This window comes from Falco punctatus, assembly GCF_963210335.1.
Source record: "Falco punctatus genome assembly, chromosome: 12".
Classification (NCBI taxonomy): domain Eukaryota; kingdom Metazoa; phylum Chordata; class Aves; order Falconiformes; family Falconidae; genus Falco; species Falco punctatus.
The window spans coordinates 15,561,811-15,581,029 of NC_137592.1; the positions used below are offsets into that span (position 1 = coordinate 15,561,811).

The following is a 19,219-nucleotide window of genomic DNA, read 5'->3' on the forward strand; positions in this document are numbered from 1 at the left end:
TTCCAGGCTCTGTGTAGGTATTAAATTTCATAATGCTATGTAAATGATTTAAATAGAATTTATTGGGTTGGATTCTCAGCTAGTACAAATAGGTATGGGGGCTTCAGTGTAGCTATGACAGATGAGTTCCAGCTGAGGATTTGGGCCAGTGTCTTCAGACTGGTAACGAGTAACCTGAGGTACAGACAGTGCAAGTCTGCTCTCAGGTGTATTAGTGAAGGGTTTTTTTAGCTCTGTATTGTTCAGGAAACTTATTCCAGGCTTCAAATAAAAGTAAATTCAAGTAGCATCAGAATTTGGTTCAGAGAAACTGAGGCCCAAGTTGTGCAAAGTAACCCGTAATTTTGGCTCTTTATTTTTAGTGTCTTGTTAAGGCACCAAGACACTAAAAATTTGAGAGAGCCAAAATTATAAGCTGCTTTTGAAATGCTGGCCAACTGACTTGGGGAAAGCTACACAGTGGATTTGATTCCTCTCACATACTTTTTATGGTGGTGTAACTCTCTGAAGGTCAGTGGAGCTACTGCTGTTTAACAGCAGTAGAAGTCACAGGAGAATGTGTCCCATGTTGCAGGAAGCTCCCATGAGCTTTGGTATGTCAGTCCTGTACTTGTGTTCTGTTTTTCTTGACATGTCCAGGATGTACCTGGCTTTGATATGCTGAAAACCATGTAGCCACATGGCCATGAACACATCACATGCTGAACAATGCTATTGGTAGTGCATCCTCAAGCTTTCTTGGTGCTGTGTGTTAAATCTGTACCTGATGATGGTCAAACAGGCTTTTCCCTCCCTTAGGCTTTGTGTCCAGTTTGTATGTGGCCCAAACCATCTTCCGTATTAGATTTATACTTTCAATTTTCCACATGGTATTTCAACACTTGAGATTTTGGCTTCTCTGGTGATCTCTATGGTGTCAAATAATGTCTTCTAGTAGGAGGAGCTTTCTACACTTGGGACAACATAAAGTAACAAATCTGACCAGGAGAAGCTCATGGTTTTTGGATTTAGTATAAAAGTTGTTCTGATAATATGTTAGGTTTATACCATTGATAAGATTTCTCTGGAGTTAGGAATTAGAGAGACTTAAGGTGGAAAGAAGGAATCAGATAAGAAAGGGAGGAGATCAGAAGGTTGGCTGGAATTCAAGGAGTGGGAGCTGGAGATGGAAGGATGTGTTTAGATTGCGTGAAAATGGAAATAGAGCTAACCTTGAGGAACAGAGAAAAACTTTGGCAGCAGGAGAGGAATAGGCTCCCTCCCTGAATAACAGGCACTTGATCACTTCCCAGTTTTGCTGGCTTCAAAGTAATAATCACTGAAGTTGGTATTTCTGCTCATGAGCTTTGAAGTTCACACTTTTTTTTGTTGAAGAGTATTTTTCTTTTCTCTGTGTCCCAAGATGACTTAAATTCAGGCAATGCACGTGCCAGCCCAGCTTTTCTTTGGATTGGGGACAAAGCTATTTGTGAGATTCAACAACATTATTCTGTCTCCTTGGTATATTACTTTTTTTTAAGGAGGCATAAACAAGAACTCATTTTTACTGTTAAGGTTTGTTAGTTTTTTTTATTTAAGGCAGTGAACAAGCCTGATTTGGAGGGGGGGGTTGTATTTTCTTTGCTGTTTGGAGGAGTAATGTTTTTAGCTGCTTAAACAATTGAATTATGAGCCGTGAAGTCTTAAGAGATGTAAATGTACACAGTGCTCTGTTCATCCTTGAAGAAAGTGGTCAGGTCGTATTTTACTTTTTAAGATCATATCTGAAGATGTGTTCTCAGGATATTTTCCTAAATTAAATACACAAACACATACACATATGTGAATGTGCAAAAGGGAGAAGGAACATTTCTGCCAAGGAGAACAACCCAGGTTAGATTTCATTGTGATGAAGCCATACAAGGATACATTTCAAAGGTTTAATATCACGTGGTAGGATTCCCTTCTCCCAAGACAAAACTGTGGGAAGAGATGAAAAGTCTTGGAGGATGGGTCCACTGGTAGCTATTAAACATGATAATCTGGCTGTACTCCCATCTCCAAGTCCTAGTCAACTAAAAAGATTGAGCAGGGGTAGGATCAGACTATATATGGTATTTTTATATGCTTTCCCTAACTGTCTGCAGCTGACCATTACTTGGAGATAGGGTACTGGTTTAGATGGACTTCTGATCTGACTCTGTGTAGTAATTCTTACATTCTGGTGGTCTTTGAGAGTGAAAACACTGAAGATCCTCTGATGTTTTAGCTATTCTATGAGGGAGAAAGTCATATCTGTAAGATGCGGGCTGAGGAACATGACCCAATACACCACAAACCTCCAGAAATTTATTTGCATTTTAGAGTCCTTGAGGTATCAAGCCCATTAAGAAACTATACCTTCATTTCTATCTCTGTCTTTTCTTGTCAGTGAAAAGTGACCAGCATCTCTCCTTGTTCCTCAGTTCAAAAGTAGATTACAGTGACATTTTTTTTGCAGAAAGGATTTAATTTGCTAACCCCCCTCCAGTTATTTTTAAAAATGTTTTGGTTTTTGGGGTGTTTTTTTTGCATTGAAATATTTCTGTAAATCTGAACATTATGAACAGGCTTACTCATCAATAAAATTATTGTTGCTCATATTTTCATAAATAACAAATATTTTGGGTGCTTCCATTTTCCAGAAAAGCTCGATGCCTAATAAAAAACCCCAACACACTACCACACTATTTTTAGGTGTTTCAAGCTGGTCTTGAAAAATCATTAATCTCTTTGCAAGTTCTTGGTCCTGCACTGTCATCTGTTTTCTTTCAAATCTCCAGAAGGCTGTGACAGAAATACATGGTAATTCCATGTTGCTCTGCATCAGCCTGCCAGTTCTGCTCCTTTCCTTGTCAGGTTGAGGGGAACAATCTTTTCAAGAAGGAATGGACCAACCGTGGAGCTGTATTAGCATCCTTGCTGATCTGTGCATAGAAGTTTCCTGGACTCTTTTAAAGGTGTAACATGATTACCCTCTAACATGAAGCTATTTTTTTTTTTCCCAAGAATGTTACAACAGCCCTGTCCCTCTGAAAACATGTAGTCAATAAATCATCAACCTACAATACAGTAAATTCTGTACTTTCCACTGGTTTAAAATTGAATCCTGAATGCAGTGGGTATTGTATGTTCATTAGCCAGACTGTTTCTGATGGAGCTGAGGCAATCGCAATGGACTGTTCCTATTTAACCAGTAGGAGTTAAATTATAAGACTATTTTCTTGTCTGCTATCATACACTACAAATATGTGAGCATAAGTCACATATATATAGTTAGATAAAGTTAGAAATTTATTCTTTCATTCAGCAGTTTCCTTTGGAAAATTTCCAGACACTTTCCAAATATTAATGCAGTTAGCATTTTGGAAAACTGAGGCACAGCTTTTTCATATTCCTGTAACCTGATGGGAGTCTGTACTATCATATAAATACTCTCACTGCAGGTAGACTGGAGACCCATTTTTTTTAATTTTATTTTTTTTTTTAGCTATCTTTATGTTCTCTGAAGTGTTAGTTTAACAAAGCCATAGCAATTAAGCTAAAATATTATAACAACATCTTTATCATGTTGCATTTAGCCTCCTGCCTGGTAGGCAAGCTGTATATTCACCAAAATCATACTTCTCACAGAATGCAAGTATATCACCCTATTGTAGAGTGAGTAATCTTCCCCTTTCTTTCTCTCTCCCTCTTATCTATGTTCTGGCTTTCCAGCGCCTCTAGTTATAATCTCCAGTTCTTCTTCTACTCTCCACCCTTCATTTAGTTTTTTGTCTGCACTGAGAGTATGAAACTTAGGTACTGCTGATAAAGATTGGAAGCGATCTGCCTTAAGTAGATGGAATGAGTTTATTTGTTAGATTAAACAGCATATATCTGTAGAAAAGGTTTTCCAGGCTATCATTCTTTCTTACAAACATTGTCAGGAATGGAGCCATCCACTAGTGCAGACAGTCTTGATTTTCTCACTGAGTCACTGACCATTAGGCTGGGATGCCTGGACTGTGAGTACCCTGCTTAAATCCATTTGGCAGAACCCTGACCCCCTCCAGGCAGGTGACCCCATCAGCATCTGCACAACAGATGAAAGCAAGCAGGACCTTGACCAAACACGAGGAGACTTCAGTCCTTTGCTACTTTTGCAGCCGTATATACAGCAGGAACCAATTAAACTATGTTTCTAACAGCTGAATGCACAGAGAGACAGTTGGTTTTGTTCTTGCCTGTGCTCTGATCTGTCAGCATCCTCCTGCACTGTTATGCAGGGATAGAGTAATAACCATGGTAGGGCTCTGCCAATATGAACTGTCTTCCAGCTGTGCCCTACTGAGATATGAACTTGCCCTCATTGCTTGTTTCATACTTTTACTGCCCTGTGGGTCAGGCATCCCAATGAGTGAATCTCTCTGGCTCTGTTGCAGAGGCCCTGAAATGTGTTGCCAATGACAGAAGTACAAAGCTTGACCTTAGCCTTTCATCGTCAGCAGGATTCAGGCAGTCTGTGTGAATGCTATGGTCTTTGGCACTCACCATTACTAAGTTATAGGGAGAAAAACAGATGCATTTTCTGACTAGGTGAAATTTTCCTTGGGAGACCCGTGAATTGTTTTCCAGCTGTGTCTGGGCTTATCTAGAATAGCTTCATGTACCTGCTGGGGAACATGTGTTAAGCTATAAATGTCCTACTGTGCCCTTCATGACACATTTTATATTTAAACAGAGGCAAAATTTAGCAAGCAACTCCTCACTGCCTCATCCCCTGCTTACTTACAGTGGTGATGTTTAGTATGTTCACATCTATCAGGACATCTCCTGAGGCCCATATTCGTTCTGATTTACACATCTGTTAGTGTAGCTAAGCTACTGTGAAATGAAAGCCTTATCTTAAGAAAATGCTTACTGTAAATACAAGCTAGAGTTGACCTAACGTAATATATTAACATTTTCATATGGTATCACTATACTTCTAACAAAAAGCAGTTTAAGAATGCTACTTCATCAGTCTTGACAGTCAATTTTTCCATTATTGACCTAAATTTTTGCAAGGTATATCAACATGCAATTCAGATTACGTATGAATACCTTGTTTTGTCTCACTTTGACAAAAATATTATCTGTAGCTTTATGTATTTTTATCCACAGAGCATGAATATTCAAATAAGAGTGGACTGAATTATGATCTCTAGAATTAGATATCAAAGGTTAGGGAGGTGATATTATACCTCTGTACAATGAAATACCTAATTTGTCATTGTCAGCTGCTTTAAAATAAGAGTGAAAATGGATGCCCTACTTCAGACTGGAAAACTTATCTAATTCTGCTTCCCACTGGTCACTTGAAGTCTTATAGTAATGTGTGACAGTATTGGAATAAATGTGCTGTGAAGTCTGCTGGACTATGTGTCTATTATGCAGTTGTCTGTGATTGTAGGAAACAGGATATGATGACTTTGTAGTCCTATACTCCCATGAATGCACAACACAGAATCCAATTGACCACCCTACAGGCTCTGGTGACATGTGGGACTGCAGCAAATTAAAATGGAAGCAGATGGCAAAAAAAAGTCGCCTCTGTGTTTTGCCTTGTCTTTTCTTTCAGGGATGTTGCCTTGAGTCTTTGATCCAAATAGCCTGCTGAGGAAATATGTCTCTGAGCTATGATGAAACAACACTGAGAATGCTGTGTTCAGTTCTGGGTACTCAATAGTAAGTGGTTACACAGTGATGGGGAGAGATACACAATCTTCGTTTTTCCTTTGAGCACTCATTAGTCATGGTCTCTTGGGATTCTTTAGCCCTTTCAGGAATAAACTTAATTCATAGAAGCCAGAAGGAGCTGGGCAGTTTGGTGCCAAACTAGGAGGCAATGCCTCCAGAGAAATGGGAAATACTCTTTGACATCTATTAGAAATTCTCCCACTGTTAATCGTGGGCTTGCTTCTGCTGTCTGGCCACTGTCATTAACTTCCATTAACTGTTTGCGTGACTTGTGTCATATGCTTTCCAGTGTGCTATCTATCTATCTATTTACCTACCTACTTGTTTATTTGTTTGTTTGTAATAGAACAACCCAGGCTGCATGGATGTATAAGCTTTCTTTTCTAGGTTTCCTGTTTACACTGTGTGACCGTAAGTCCATGAGCTCTCCAGGTTCCTGTATTTGTTGCATTTGAACTTTTAAAGCCAAAGTTCTCACCATCATTTTGGAGGCTTGTTTCTAGGGCCAGATTTTGCCATTTGATGTGAATCTTGTGATGCTAATACGGTGGGTAATAATGAGCCCTGTAGCCACTGTGAAGTTGCCTGAGAAATTAACTCATGGGTATCACAAAAGCAGTTTCCCCAGTTCTGTGATACTTAGAAGCAGTCTAAAAAGTCTCCATGTAGAATAAGATGCCGTGCTGGATTTGTTTAGAATCTCTGGATTTCAATTGTGTTCTGAGTGTCCCATGAAGCTTAAGGGTCACAGGGAATGTTGTACCACTCCTATGCAGGCAAATACACCCAGACTTGAGTTTGTTCAGCAGTCAGTGTGCACGGTTCTTAAAACACAAAGCTCCCTTTTACATACTCACTTAGCAAAGACACAGTAATCACTGCATTATATTAGCGTCTGTATATCTGACACACCCAGTGATTTGTTTGCAGACTTTCCCACACCCTCAGAGTTGACACTTTTTAGTTTGGGTCATTTTTACCATGGCTGTGTCAGATGACATTTTCCTTCCAGATATTTTTGGGTGTAGCTGATTGCAGCAGGGAGAGAGGACATAACATCTGTCTTTTGCAGCTCACCTGAGTTGCATCATTAGGAAGAATTAAAACATTCAGGAAACTGGACTAGATAATCATCATAGGTCCCTTCCAACTGAACTATTCTGTTCTATTCTATTTTCCTGTTTATGGGTGTTTTTTGTTTGGTTTGCCTTTTTTTTTATTTTTTTTTTAATTATTTTATACTATGTACCATCTATCTGTATGCTTACAGTTCTTTCTTTATGCCCTCCTTTCTTTGCCCAGCAGAGGAATAAGTTAGGCCTGAGAATCTAATATGGCCCTAACTAGACCTCACCACATTGAATCACTGCACCAAACACTGGGCCTTTAATTTCCTTACTGCCATTTATTATCAATAGGAGGATTTTGTTATACTTCTATTCTATTGAACTGGTCTGCTGTATAAAAGTCTGTGTGATTATATTTATTGGTATTTTATGTTTTTTTGGCCTTGCTTGAACTGTGTCAGCTATTGGATGCTGTAAAATGCGTCAGAGCTGACTAAGTGGCCGCTTGTCCTGCCTGCTTTGCTAATCGTGCTGAGTCAAGTAGTATCTATTGGGTATGCAAGCTTGGCAGGTAAGGAAGGGTTTTGTTAACTCAGGGAACCAAATGAGTTGTAGATGGGAGCTATGCTGCTGGTTTGGCCAATAATTACAGGCTGCAGGCTTCACAGGTTCCCAAAGTTAAGCAACCTCCAGCTTGCTTAATACTTGGGTAAGACACCAAGGTCTGTATGAAGCAGTGCTGATCATTTAGAGGCATGTATTAATTTTGATTCAGGTTCAAGACCAAAATGTGAGGAATTTGATACTACAGGATATCAGAGTTTCTTGACTGTGCTCTGCAGTTCTATCAAGCACTAAACCAGTCATCTTTGAGAAAAGGAGTCAAGAGTTAGGAAACATAGCTTCCAGAATAAAGTAACAATTTTGGTCAGTACCTGGTTCAGTAAAATGTATAGTTCTCAGATACTTATCATTAGGTGCACTAAGAATGAAACACAGTTTAATATAGCTGTCTTTGATTTCTGGTTTCTCTTTGTCTTCTGGCTGCTTGTTTCTGACTCCACACAGACCCTTAATAAACTGTCCTTTCCCCAAAAATATTAATATAGATGATCCCTTGGACTCCACCCCTCTGTGTCTGAGAGTTGTGTTACAGTGGGCCAATTACAGGACCCCACTTACAAAAATAGTTTTTAGCTGTGGATGCTTTAGGTTTTGTGTTCAAAATTTATATAATTTATGATATGACCCAAAACATCTCAGCTCTGGCAGACTTTGGCTTTGACCTGTAGGGCTTGTTTTTTCAGAATTGTTGAGCATCCACATCACCAGTTGACTTCAAAAGGACTTGTGGGTGCACAGGCATTCAGTCACTTGCCCAAGGTCAGAATGATGGTCAGGATCGGAGCTCCACAGAGCAATTCCTGGTTCCAGGTAAATAAACACATACGACAAACTGGTAGACATTTCTGATCTGTGCAGGGATCTTGTGTAGCTGCATCTCTAGAAATGGGTCTTGGTAGCTGCATCTTTAGAAATAGGTCTTGTCTTTCTTAATAAGATTTAAACAACTACACTTTCATAATAACAGCTATTGCCACCTGTTCAGCAACAGTAACTACCAGCTGAGTAGGAACTGTTGTGCATTGCTGAGGTTATCTCTTCCACTGTAGTGATTATTCTTAAAATATCATGGATTGGAAATTGACTGGAATGCCCCTTCTGTTTTGGCTTCACACTGACCTGGTTGCAGACTGTGAACCAGTTTTGGTTTTCTTTCCTGAGGACTTACCACAATTAGCTTCACAGAAAAGAGGTGGGTGAACAATGCAGCAAGCCCTGCTTTTTCATATTCACTGCAGTAAGTTTAAAGTTGCCTGGAAAACTCAACAGCTATAGAAAGCAGCATGTTGGAGTGGCATCACAGCCACATCCTTCCTCACAGTGTCAGCTGAATTGGCTAGGGAGTTCTGGCTGCACTTTTTCACAAAAAAAACAGTAATTTCCCTGAGCTCTCATTAGCACACTCCAGTGATCAGGGTGCACCATGCTGTGCAAAACCTCCACATACTTCAGGAATAATGTAATCTAGGTTTTTGTCTGAGGTCTAAGCATGATTTGACTAATGGTGATTTAGAGCTGAAATAGAAGCAAGGCTAGAGAAGTGGGCTGAAACATTTTTTTCATTTAACTGAGTTGCCTAAACACTGGGGACTAAGATGAGCTTACGCAGAGCCTTCTAACATTGACTCTGAGTCAGGCATTATTATCCCTGTTTTACAGAGTACAGAGTCAGAAACATGAATTGGCTTGCCCATGCCCACACAGAAATGCACAGCTAGTGTCAGCATTACAACTTAGTTACTCAGAAGCATACAGGTGTGCAACATGTATCACACTTTTCCCCACTCCTGCTTGCTGTAAAGACTTCTTGCAAGGGATCAGTGCATACTCTGTTCCCTTGCTGCCTTTTGTGAGTATGGCTGTTCTCTTTTGGTGTAATTGTCTTCTTAATATAAAAGTCTTCATGAGTAAAGTAATGCTTTTCAGAGTGTACGGTTTCAAGGTGACTGTAAAAAAAAGTTCCTTGAGTCTGAAAAAGTTTGTACCTGTAGAGGTTTCTGTTGTTGGCTTTCCTGGGTAAACCAGTCCACACTGGTGGAAAGTGAGAGAGGATATATGAAGATTTCCAGAAGTGGCTGAAGGGAATTTTCCTGGCCATAGAAAAGTACAACACTGAAAATGAGAGGATTAAATGAAACCAGTAATGTCTAAAAGATTTAGAAAACTTCAGGTTGATGTTGAGATTGAGACTTAGGTTTCCTGTCTGTTGACAATTTAAGAATGCTTTTACCTCTCCATAGATGCTGGGCATAACCATTTGTGTCAACTTCCCTATGGCCCAGAGCAGAATCTGCAGGCCCTTTCCTTTAAAGCCTTTGGAATTTACATAACCCTGCAATTGTAGCAATGCAAAATGTGGCTCTGGTTACAATAATAACGGTTTAGGGAACGCAGGGAGAGATTGTAGCGGCAAAGGCATAAAAGCAAAACAAAACAAAACCCTACATGCTGTTTTAATTTTCAGCAGCCACGTGAGAGCTGTCCTGCAGTTCCTGGCTATAAATAAATCTCTGCCGTCATAGGAAGACAAAAAACAAAACAGTTCACATTCCTTCCAAATTTTCTTAAGGTTATAAAAAATAAAGAAAAGGTAAATATTTCAAAAGCAAACTGTGTCTTTGCTGAGGAATGTCAAATTACTACTCAAAAGGGTTGATATTTACATCAAGTGAAGAAATTTGGCATTAAACCTCTCTTTCCCTGCTCCATCTCCATCAGCTCATTTGAGAAAACCACTTAGGATTGTGTACAGATAACGTGCCAGGCAATGCTTCTTAAAACCCCAGGGGTTCACTGCCCTAGTGTCAGCCAAGGCAGGAACTTTCTTTGAGATGAATGAGGACTACACAGAAGCATGCCTGTTGCTTCTTGTCAGATGTTACATCCTAGTTCTGTTACATGTTATGTTAGGAAGATTGGGACCAGGATCACTTCATTGCACAGTGGGACACTGTGGCACTGACAGATGCAGACATGAATGTAGAATCAAATAGCCAGTGCTCCATACCAAAACTAATGCTACAGAAATAAGCAGGCCTGCTTGATAAGTAAGCTTTTACTCATTACATGTGGCTAAACAAAGATTTGGTCACCTGTTCAAATCCTGTTTCAGTTGATCATAATGAAAAATTGTTACACTTGCAAGTGTTGTAGTGTAAGCTACCTTACGTTTAGACTCAGGGATAAGATGTGATGCTATGTGAATCACATGACTAAGGATAGCTCTTTAAGGAATATAAGGATAGACTGATCCACGAAGCAGTAACATAGCGAATAAATTGAGATAACCTTTAGCAGAGTGCCCTAGCATAACCAGGACTGTGTGAGGGTTTCTCTACATTAATGAGATTGAAAGGTTTAGTTCAAACTTCTTCATCAGCAGCTCAATGTCCAAGTCTTTAAATGTGGCCTAATGTGTCAATGTATTGAAGTCACAGGTGGCAAGACTGGAGATGGGGAAAGAAGAATCAACACCAACAAACTGGGAAGAAAATGTGGTTTGCAGGGAAAATGATAGATTTGACTCTGAGCTGTGATGTTGTTTTGAATGGGCATGAGGCCTCCCAGAATGGGATATCTTTGGATTTGAAAGTTTTCTGTGGAAAGCATAGAAAGGACAAACTACAGCAGAGGAGGAGCCTGATGTGCTGTGAAATGGTTGTCCAGTATATGATAGCATCTGCTTGATATAGCTCATCGTGGGGATGGATGATGAGCCAGTTGAGAGCTTTTGGGTCAAGATTAGTGAGCAATACAACAAGAGCAATGCTTTGTTGGATGTCTGTTATAGATTGCCTGATCAGAAGAACAAGTCAAGGAAAACTTCTTCAGGCAAATGGAAAAGCCTCATGACCATCTCAGTATCTGCTGGAAGGGCAACACAGCAAGGCACAAGAAATCCAGCAGGCTTCTGGAGTGATGACAACTTTCTAACACAAATAAGGGATGAGATGAAAAGTTGCTCTACTGGACCTGGTATTTACAAACAAGGAAGAATGGGTTGGGGTTGTGGCAGTCAAGGGTAGCTTTGGCTGAAGTGACCATGGGATGGTAGACTTCAGGATCCTGAAAGAAGGGAGCAAGGCAGAAAACATATCACAACCTTGGACTTCAAGAGAGCAGACTATGGCCTCTTCAGGTACCTGCTTGAAAGAATGCGACAATACACAGCCCTGGAGAAAAGAGAGCTCCAGGAGAGCAAATTGTTTTTTAAGGATCTCCCCCAAGCTCAAAAACACTTAATCCTGATGAGCAGGAAATGAAACAAAGGTTTCAAGAGGCCTGTATAGGTAAGGACATCCTGACTAAACTCAAATGTAAAAATGAAGTTTACAAGAGGTAGAAGTAGGGTCAGGTGACGTGGGAGGAATAAAGACACAGTATCTGAATATGTGAGGATGGGATAAGGAAAACCAAGGCCTACTTGGAGGTGAATTTGCTAAGGGACATGAAGGGCAACAAAAAGGGTTTCTAAAGGGAGATGAGCTGCAAAAGAAAGATGAGAGGAAAAGTAGACCCACTGCTGAATGGTCTAGGGGACTTGGTGATAAAGGACACAGAAAAGGATGGGATACTCAAGTCTTCTTCACTGCGGTCTTTACTGTAAGTACTCAACCTTCAGAAATCCTAGGCCTCTAAGACCAGCAGCAAAGTACAGAGCAAGGAAGACTTGTCCTTGATGGATGAGGATGCAGTTAGAGAATATCTAAATACACTGGACAAACAAAAAAAGTCCCTGAAATCTGATGGGATACACTCACAAATGCCGAAGGAGCTGTCTAAAGTCATTGTTAAGCCACTCTTGATTATCTTTGAAAGGTCATGGACACTGGGGGAGGTTCCTGAGGACTGGAAGAAAGGAACTGTCACTTTTATCTTCAAGAGGGACAAGAAAAAGGATCTGGAGCACTACAGGGTGGACAACCTCATCTCAGTCCCTGGGAAGGTGATGGAGCAAACAATCCTAGAAACCATTTCCAAGCATATGAAGGACCAGAAGGTGACTAGGAATAGTCAAATATAAGGAGGAATCTATAAAGAGAAATCATGCCTGACCATCCTAAGAGCCTTCTATGATAAGATGATTGGCTTGATAGATATGGAAAGAGCACTAGGTACTGTTTATCTTGACTTTAGTGAGACTTTTGACACTTTCACATGTCATCATTAACAAACTGATGAAGTGTAGGCTAGATAAGTGATCAGTGACATGGCTTAGCAGCTGGCTGAGCTCCTGGGCTCAAAAGGTTGTGGTCAGCAGTGAACAGATCAGCTGTGGGCCACACAAATAATGTAACCCAGGGTCAGTGCTGGGATTCAAAACTGTTTAACATCTTCATTAATGGCCTGGATGATGGGACCAAGTGCATGCTTAGCAAATTTGCAGACAACATGAAGCTGGGAAGAAAGTTTGATAGACCATGTGGTCATACTGCTGTTTGAATGCCAGGTCCTCTTCCTGGGGAGGAATAACCTCATGCAGCAGTACAGACTGGGGTCAACCAGCTGGAAAGCAGCTTAGGGAAAAAGAACCTGGAGACCCAGCACTCAAGGAGCTGAACATGATTCTGAAATGTACCCTTGTGGCAAAGAAGGCCAACAGCTTCTGAACTGTATTAGCCAGCAAGTCAAGAGAGGTGATCCCTCCTCTCTGTTCACCATTGGTGGGACACATCTGGAATGCTGTGTCCAGTTCTGGGATTCCTCAGTGCGAAAGAGAGATGGACATATTGGGGAGAGTATACCAAAGGACCACAAAGATGATTGAAGGGCTGGTACATCTGACATATGACTAGACACTGAAAGATCTGGGACTATTTATTCCAGAGAAGGCTTGAGGGGATCATATCAATATGTATAAATACCTGATGGTGAGGGGAGTAAAGAGGATGAAGCCAAATGTTTCTCAGCAGTGCCCAGTGGCATGATGGGAGTTTATGGGCACAAACTGAAATACAAGAAATTCCATTTAAGCATAAGAAAAAACTTTTTTAATGTGGGCATGATCAAATACTGGAACAGGTTTGTCAGAGAGGTTGTGAAGTCTCTGTTCATAGAAATACTCAAAACCTGACTGGATGATGTCCCAGGCAACCTTCTGTAGTTGACCCTCCTTTGAGCAGTGGGTTTGGAGCTGGTGATTGGCAGAGGTCTCTTCCAGCCTTAACTGTTCTGTGCTCTGTGATACCTTAATTTGTCTTTTTCTCATGACTGAGTCAAAACAGATCAAGAACTGCAATCACAGCTGGCACTTACTATTTGGGGCCAAGTAGTATCTGGGATATGCTGTCCCACATCGTCTTAAAGTTAGTTATGCCAGGACAAAAATCAGGAATTGTGGTGGAAGTTTTTGGGGGTGAGCAGTAGAACTGCTTCCTTTGCTATACATAATTTCAGATTGGGTAGAGAACTTCACTCATTAATGTTCCTGACGTGGTATCTTTCACTAATGTCAAATTCTTACAGAGGAGGGAAAAAAAAAGAGGTCTCAATTTGCCCAGTGTTGAAAGACCTGTGTTAAAGTTGATATTTGTACTTCAGTGGAAAATGGGGTTAATAGAGGGAAAACAAGGCCCTGTGTTTCTATTATCCCCAAAAGACAACAGTTTCTATGAATAATCTTAAGGCACCCATGGAGGAATTGACAATTTTAATGATGTTTCTCTTAAAACAGCTTAGTTAAATGCCTTGGGAAGCAAATAAGGAGAAGGTTGCTTTAATGGTATTTCCTAAAATGACAGTGCAGCAGCATTTGTGGAATGTCCTGGAGCACAATCATTTGGTTTTAATAAAAAATAATGAAAAAAACCCCAACAACAAGAAAATTAGCTGAATTATATACGTAAATAATTTATAACAGATTTCTTCCTAAATCCTGGAAGTCATGTCTAGAGCAGCTGATAGAAAGAAGCTGAAGCCAATAGTTCTGTATCAGCAGAAAACCATCTTTCTACATGTTAATCATGCTCTGTGCAAATTTCTTTTTCTCTATCAGTGATCACTTATGATCCCTATACTCAAAGTTAATTTGTAGAGTAACCAGTCAACATTTTGTCTACAATGTAAATGCAATCATTGTTGAAGATACAATGGTACATGTGAGATGGTCATGTTAGGTTTGATTCTGGAGTGTATTAAAAGCACTGTTAAGTGCTTCAGCAAAGAAGCCTTTAAGTTTTTTCTTGCCTTTACATGTTCAAATAGTACCTGCTACCTGCATCTTCTCTTGCTTAGTGTCAAGCATGTGCTTCAAATCACTCTGGTGTAAGGCAAAGTAATTTCATCAGAACACTGGAAGACCAGCCCTGTGTTAAAGTTAACAGACAACATACAGGAACCTATGTAAATATTTCTATTGTAATTTATTTTGAAAGTGAAAAAAACTTTGGAGATGCCTTTTATATTGATAGAAAGCTAAAAGGAACCATTTATTTGCAATTGTTTCTCCAGAAGACCATCTCTACAGTCAAAACAGCTGTACTAACTTATCTGAAGGTGGGGCCTTCCTACTTGGTGAGGACCTGAACTGAACACAGACCCACAGAGAGAGAGAGAAGAGCAAATCAGAAACTACACAGATCATCCAGGTTAGTTCTAATTTGCTTGTGGGGAATGGGAGGGGAATGGAATATCAGACATAACTTCATTCACCAGGCAAAGGCAAGAAGAATCTTCTACCTATTTCAAGGTGGTTTTCAATTTCAGAGCAAAATTACAGAAAACAGGTCCTCACTATCCCCAATTACAGACAAACCAGGTGTATTTAGAAGCAACAGATATCCTAATGGCATAAAAATTGTAACCTTCTACACCATCTGTTCTCTACCCCATTACCATTTCAACAGAACTTGTACCCAGGCTATGCTACTAGCATTAGTCATGCTGTTACTCAGTCTGAAAGGCCAGCATATTAATTTGGTTTTGATTATAATTATAGTCTAAACTGGAGGCGTTTCTTGTAAGTTAGTAAATATGCTTATTGGAAATGATAGTTTAGTAATGTTCTTGATTTTATGCTCTGTTCTTCCTCTCTCTTTCTTTATACTGTCCTTGATTCTTCCAGAGTGACCACCAATTAGAAGAAAACTTAGTGTCAGCATCTTCCTCCGTGGTGCAATTTAGAATCCTTTAGGGTTTTACTCTGTTAAGAAGAGCTTGTGCATTCACTATCACAGAATCATAGAAGCCTTTAGGTTGGAAAAGACCTTTAAGGTTATCAGGTCCAACCATTGTTGTGCATGAAGCCTAATTACACCTAATGTCTCATCGTTTTCAGTGTCCTTTCTATTAATGTGTTTGCAGCAGTCACTTACAAACAAAAGAATGTGAAACCTTTTCTTCCCATGGCATTTCACTTGATGGGATCTGAAATGCTGTGAAGTCGTGTGACCCAGTTCCATACTGCCATGCACTCTGCAGCAGTATTTACATGAGTGCAACGTAAATGTAAAGTGCAGCATGAAGATGGTGCGTGCTTTGCACTGATGTAAATGAGTATACCAATGAGCAGGGCTGTGGTGAATCAGTTGTCAGGGTTTAAGCTCAGTCATATTTCTGCTGAATTGAGCAGGAAGTTTCCCATAGTTGTCTCCATAGGCATGATGCTGCCCCTCTGTCAGTATCCTAAAGAGTTCCTACAGCTGTTAGAACCTCACAGCCAGCCAATACAAAAAATAGAAATGCTAAATTCAGATTCTGTTGCATGAAACGAAGTATGGCATTTTTCTGACAGCTCCAGTTCTCTAGCTGTGTATGAATATGTATTCAAGAGGAACACATTTACTCCCCGTGATTTTAAAGCATTACCATTTTACATCTTAGAAGTCTTCTCAAAAACCAATTCATTCTTGATTAGTTACATCCCTCAAGGTGACCAGTTTCTTCTCTGGCTTGTGCAGTAGTTCGGGAGAAAACAATAATTTTAAGGGCCCTGTCTCTGTGCATGAACATCTTGCACAGAATCAGGGCCACTACTTAGTTAATATGTGCTGCTCCCTTGGCATACTCCAAGTCTCCTTCTGGCTCAGACTACCATGATGGAATTATACCTTGCAGAATCTGGGTATGCCCCTCTTCATATCTCAGTGACCTGCTTCAGAGAAAACATCGTATTTTTTTGTCTCCAGAGCAACTCAATCTTTCTGGTAATCACATATACACTACTTAGCACCCCACTGGAGCATGGGTGCTCTGCATTCTCAGTGAACTGAACTGTCTTACCAAGTGCAACAAAGATGGCTTACATCTTTCTTCTCCCCTGTCCTCAGCCTCACAAGAAGATTTCCAAGAAAGTAATTCAGCATCCTTTGCCTAGAAGTAAGGAGCCACTTTCCGTAGGAACTTTGTCCCATTTCCAGGACTCCTAAGCATACAGGAATTTCTGTAAAGAAAGTCAAGTATTGTCCAGGAAACTGTGTGTCACAAAATAGGACAGATTCTATATGATGGAAATTATGTCTAAGAAAAATCAGGGTGGGTACACAGTGGTGTAATGAAGGGGAAAAAGAATCCCAACCCAACAGAAAAACACTAAAGCCTCAAAAGCCAGAACAGAGAGCTTGCCCATCAAGTACTGAAACTGAACGTCATTTGCAATTAATTGTTATAATAAGGTCAGCTGCCTTCCTAATTGATTTCTGATTCTTACTAAGGGATCGGTGCTGCTAATTAGTTTGCTTGTAAACTTCAGAGGACATGAATAATCAGAGTTTAGCAAGCCACACCAACCATAACTAATCCTTCTAGTTCTTCTGCAAAGAATACGCTGTAAGCAAACATCCCGTGCCCAGCACTGCAGATGGAGCCAGGACTTGTTGCTCCAGCTACTTTTTTCCGCTGAGGTGCTACAAAGCACTCACAAGCAATGCAGACCTAGAAACCTTGGTCAGTTTTGAAGGAAGTGAGTTTCCTAGGTAGAATGGGAGCAGTGTGATAGCTCTGTCACCAGTATTGTAAAGAAAAGGATATTTAGCTCAAGCTCCCTGCCTGCTAAGCAGCTGTTTCAGGATCCATGAGTAGCCAAGTAGCATTTACAAAACCCCAAGGCTGTTCTAAGTTGGCATCAGAGCCTTAACATACCTTGATCAGCTTATAGACCACAGAGTGGAAAAAGCAGTTTAAATACTGCCATTACTTCTGCACTCTGGTTTTGTGCTAACCAGAAGTAAACCAGAGTAAAAGATCTGGCCTAGACCCTCTATCAGAATAGAAGTGGAAATAGCCTTTCCCTTTCTATAGACATTTCTTTGATTTTCCTGGAAGTTGCTGAGGTCTGTGTGTTCATAGTTAGAAACTGACTTTATTTCTGACTGTATTAGTGCCCTATTCTTGACTGGAACAAGACATATTGATCTAAATCATTGCTAATTAAATAGTGGCCAATACAAGATCAGGCATTCCCTATACACTTCTAAAACTTAAAAATACCCATGTGTCCCTCCTCACTGTGCAGCTGAACAAGTCCATGCATATAAATCAGGGGAGTAAAAGGAAAAAAACCTCAGGCCATTCAAAGCCCAAACTGATTTTAAAATTATTGTTATTAGTGAAAGCCTATATTGCAGTGCAGCCCAAGGTGGTCTTTGGATTTTTTTCAAAAAGGAAAAAAAATCCCACTAATGAAAAATGTTGAGGAATGTCATTATACAGACTTTTGTTGGAACAGCTGCCTAGGGACAAGCTCACCCCAGCCCTCCTTGGTTCAGATATTTAGTAGATCTAGCCAAGAACATGTGGTTACTAATGTTTGTGATACAGATCACCTGTCTGCATACTGCACTTTTTGTAAGGTGACCATCTGCTAGAACATAGGACTTTTTTCTGGAAAATAAGATAAATACAGAATAGAAGGAAGTATTCAAAAATGATGGGGAAAGCAGAGGAAGACTCCATTTAACAGATCAGTGCCCTCTATTTTAGTGACTGAAAAGCAAAGAGAAACCAAAAGGATCTGAAGTTCAGGTGAATTGTGTGGTTTTTCTATAACTCTAGTCTGTTATCCCTGAGAAAGTGTCATGAATAGGTTCAAAATGGTCATAAGGTGTTAGGTGTGAACACAACCCAAGTTTCTTCAAGGCAGGCAAATGAAGCCATAGTGACGTTGCTGGCTACAAATGTTTACAGTAGTCAGGGACTGCTAACTACCTTTAATTGCTGGAAGATGATCAGTGTTTTGGTGGCAGGAAATTTAATGTAATTCTGGCTGATTATATCCTCCTTCAGGGATCTGGGTTTGAGCTGGGCTGTTATCTGAAAAAAGAGTTGCACTTCCCAAATGCTTGAGAAGTACCAAGCAAAACTAAAGAAAGAAATGACAATTCTTGCAGAATTTTCACATTTTTTTCTTTTTTCCTTCAGTTCGAATAATCTCTGACTTTCACTTTCTAAGAGCTTGTAAACCTCTTCTCCTTTCTGATGAACAAATGCCTTTTTCTTCTTTCTATAGCTGTTAACCTAAGCTGCAGCAAATATTGATGCCTTTTCTTTCAAGCTTGCATGTTCCTTTCTCAGCAAACAACTTGTGCAGACCACTCACCAAATCTTAACCAATACAGGAGAGAGGGTTACAATGAGCTTGAGAAGCCAATGAAAAAGAAGGAACTGTGAACAAGAAAAACACAGGGAAAAGAGTGGAATTGAAATGTGCCATCTCTAGGAAGGTCCAAACCAACATCTTACATCTTATTACAACGGGTACAGACCTGAAAATAGTTGTAGCTGACCTAAATGCTGTGGCATAACCCATTTTATAATAAGGAAAACAAATCTTTTTATTTAAAAACAGTTGGTAT

General features: G+C 40.0%; 1 protein-coding gene across 2 annotated transcripts in view; it reads left to right on the forward strand.

Moving 5' to 3' along the window:
* DAAM2 (dishevelled associated activator of morphogenesis 2) overlaps positions 1–19,219 on the forward strand; it is a 208,340-nt gene that overhangs the window by 5,650 nt on the left and 183,471 nt on the right. The window contains exon 2 of one of the 2 annotated variants that reach the window (XM_080407888.1): positions 14,880–15,016. The gene's annotated coding sequence lies outside the window, so the exon portion shown is untranslated. The remainder of the gene's footprint in view (positions 1–14,879; positions 15,017–19,219) is intronic. The other variant, XM_080407889.1, reaches the window with a different exon arrangement.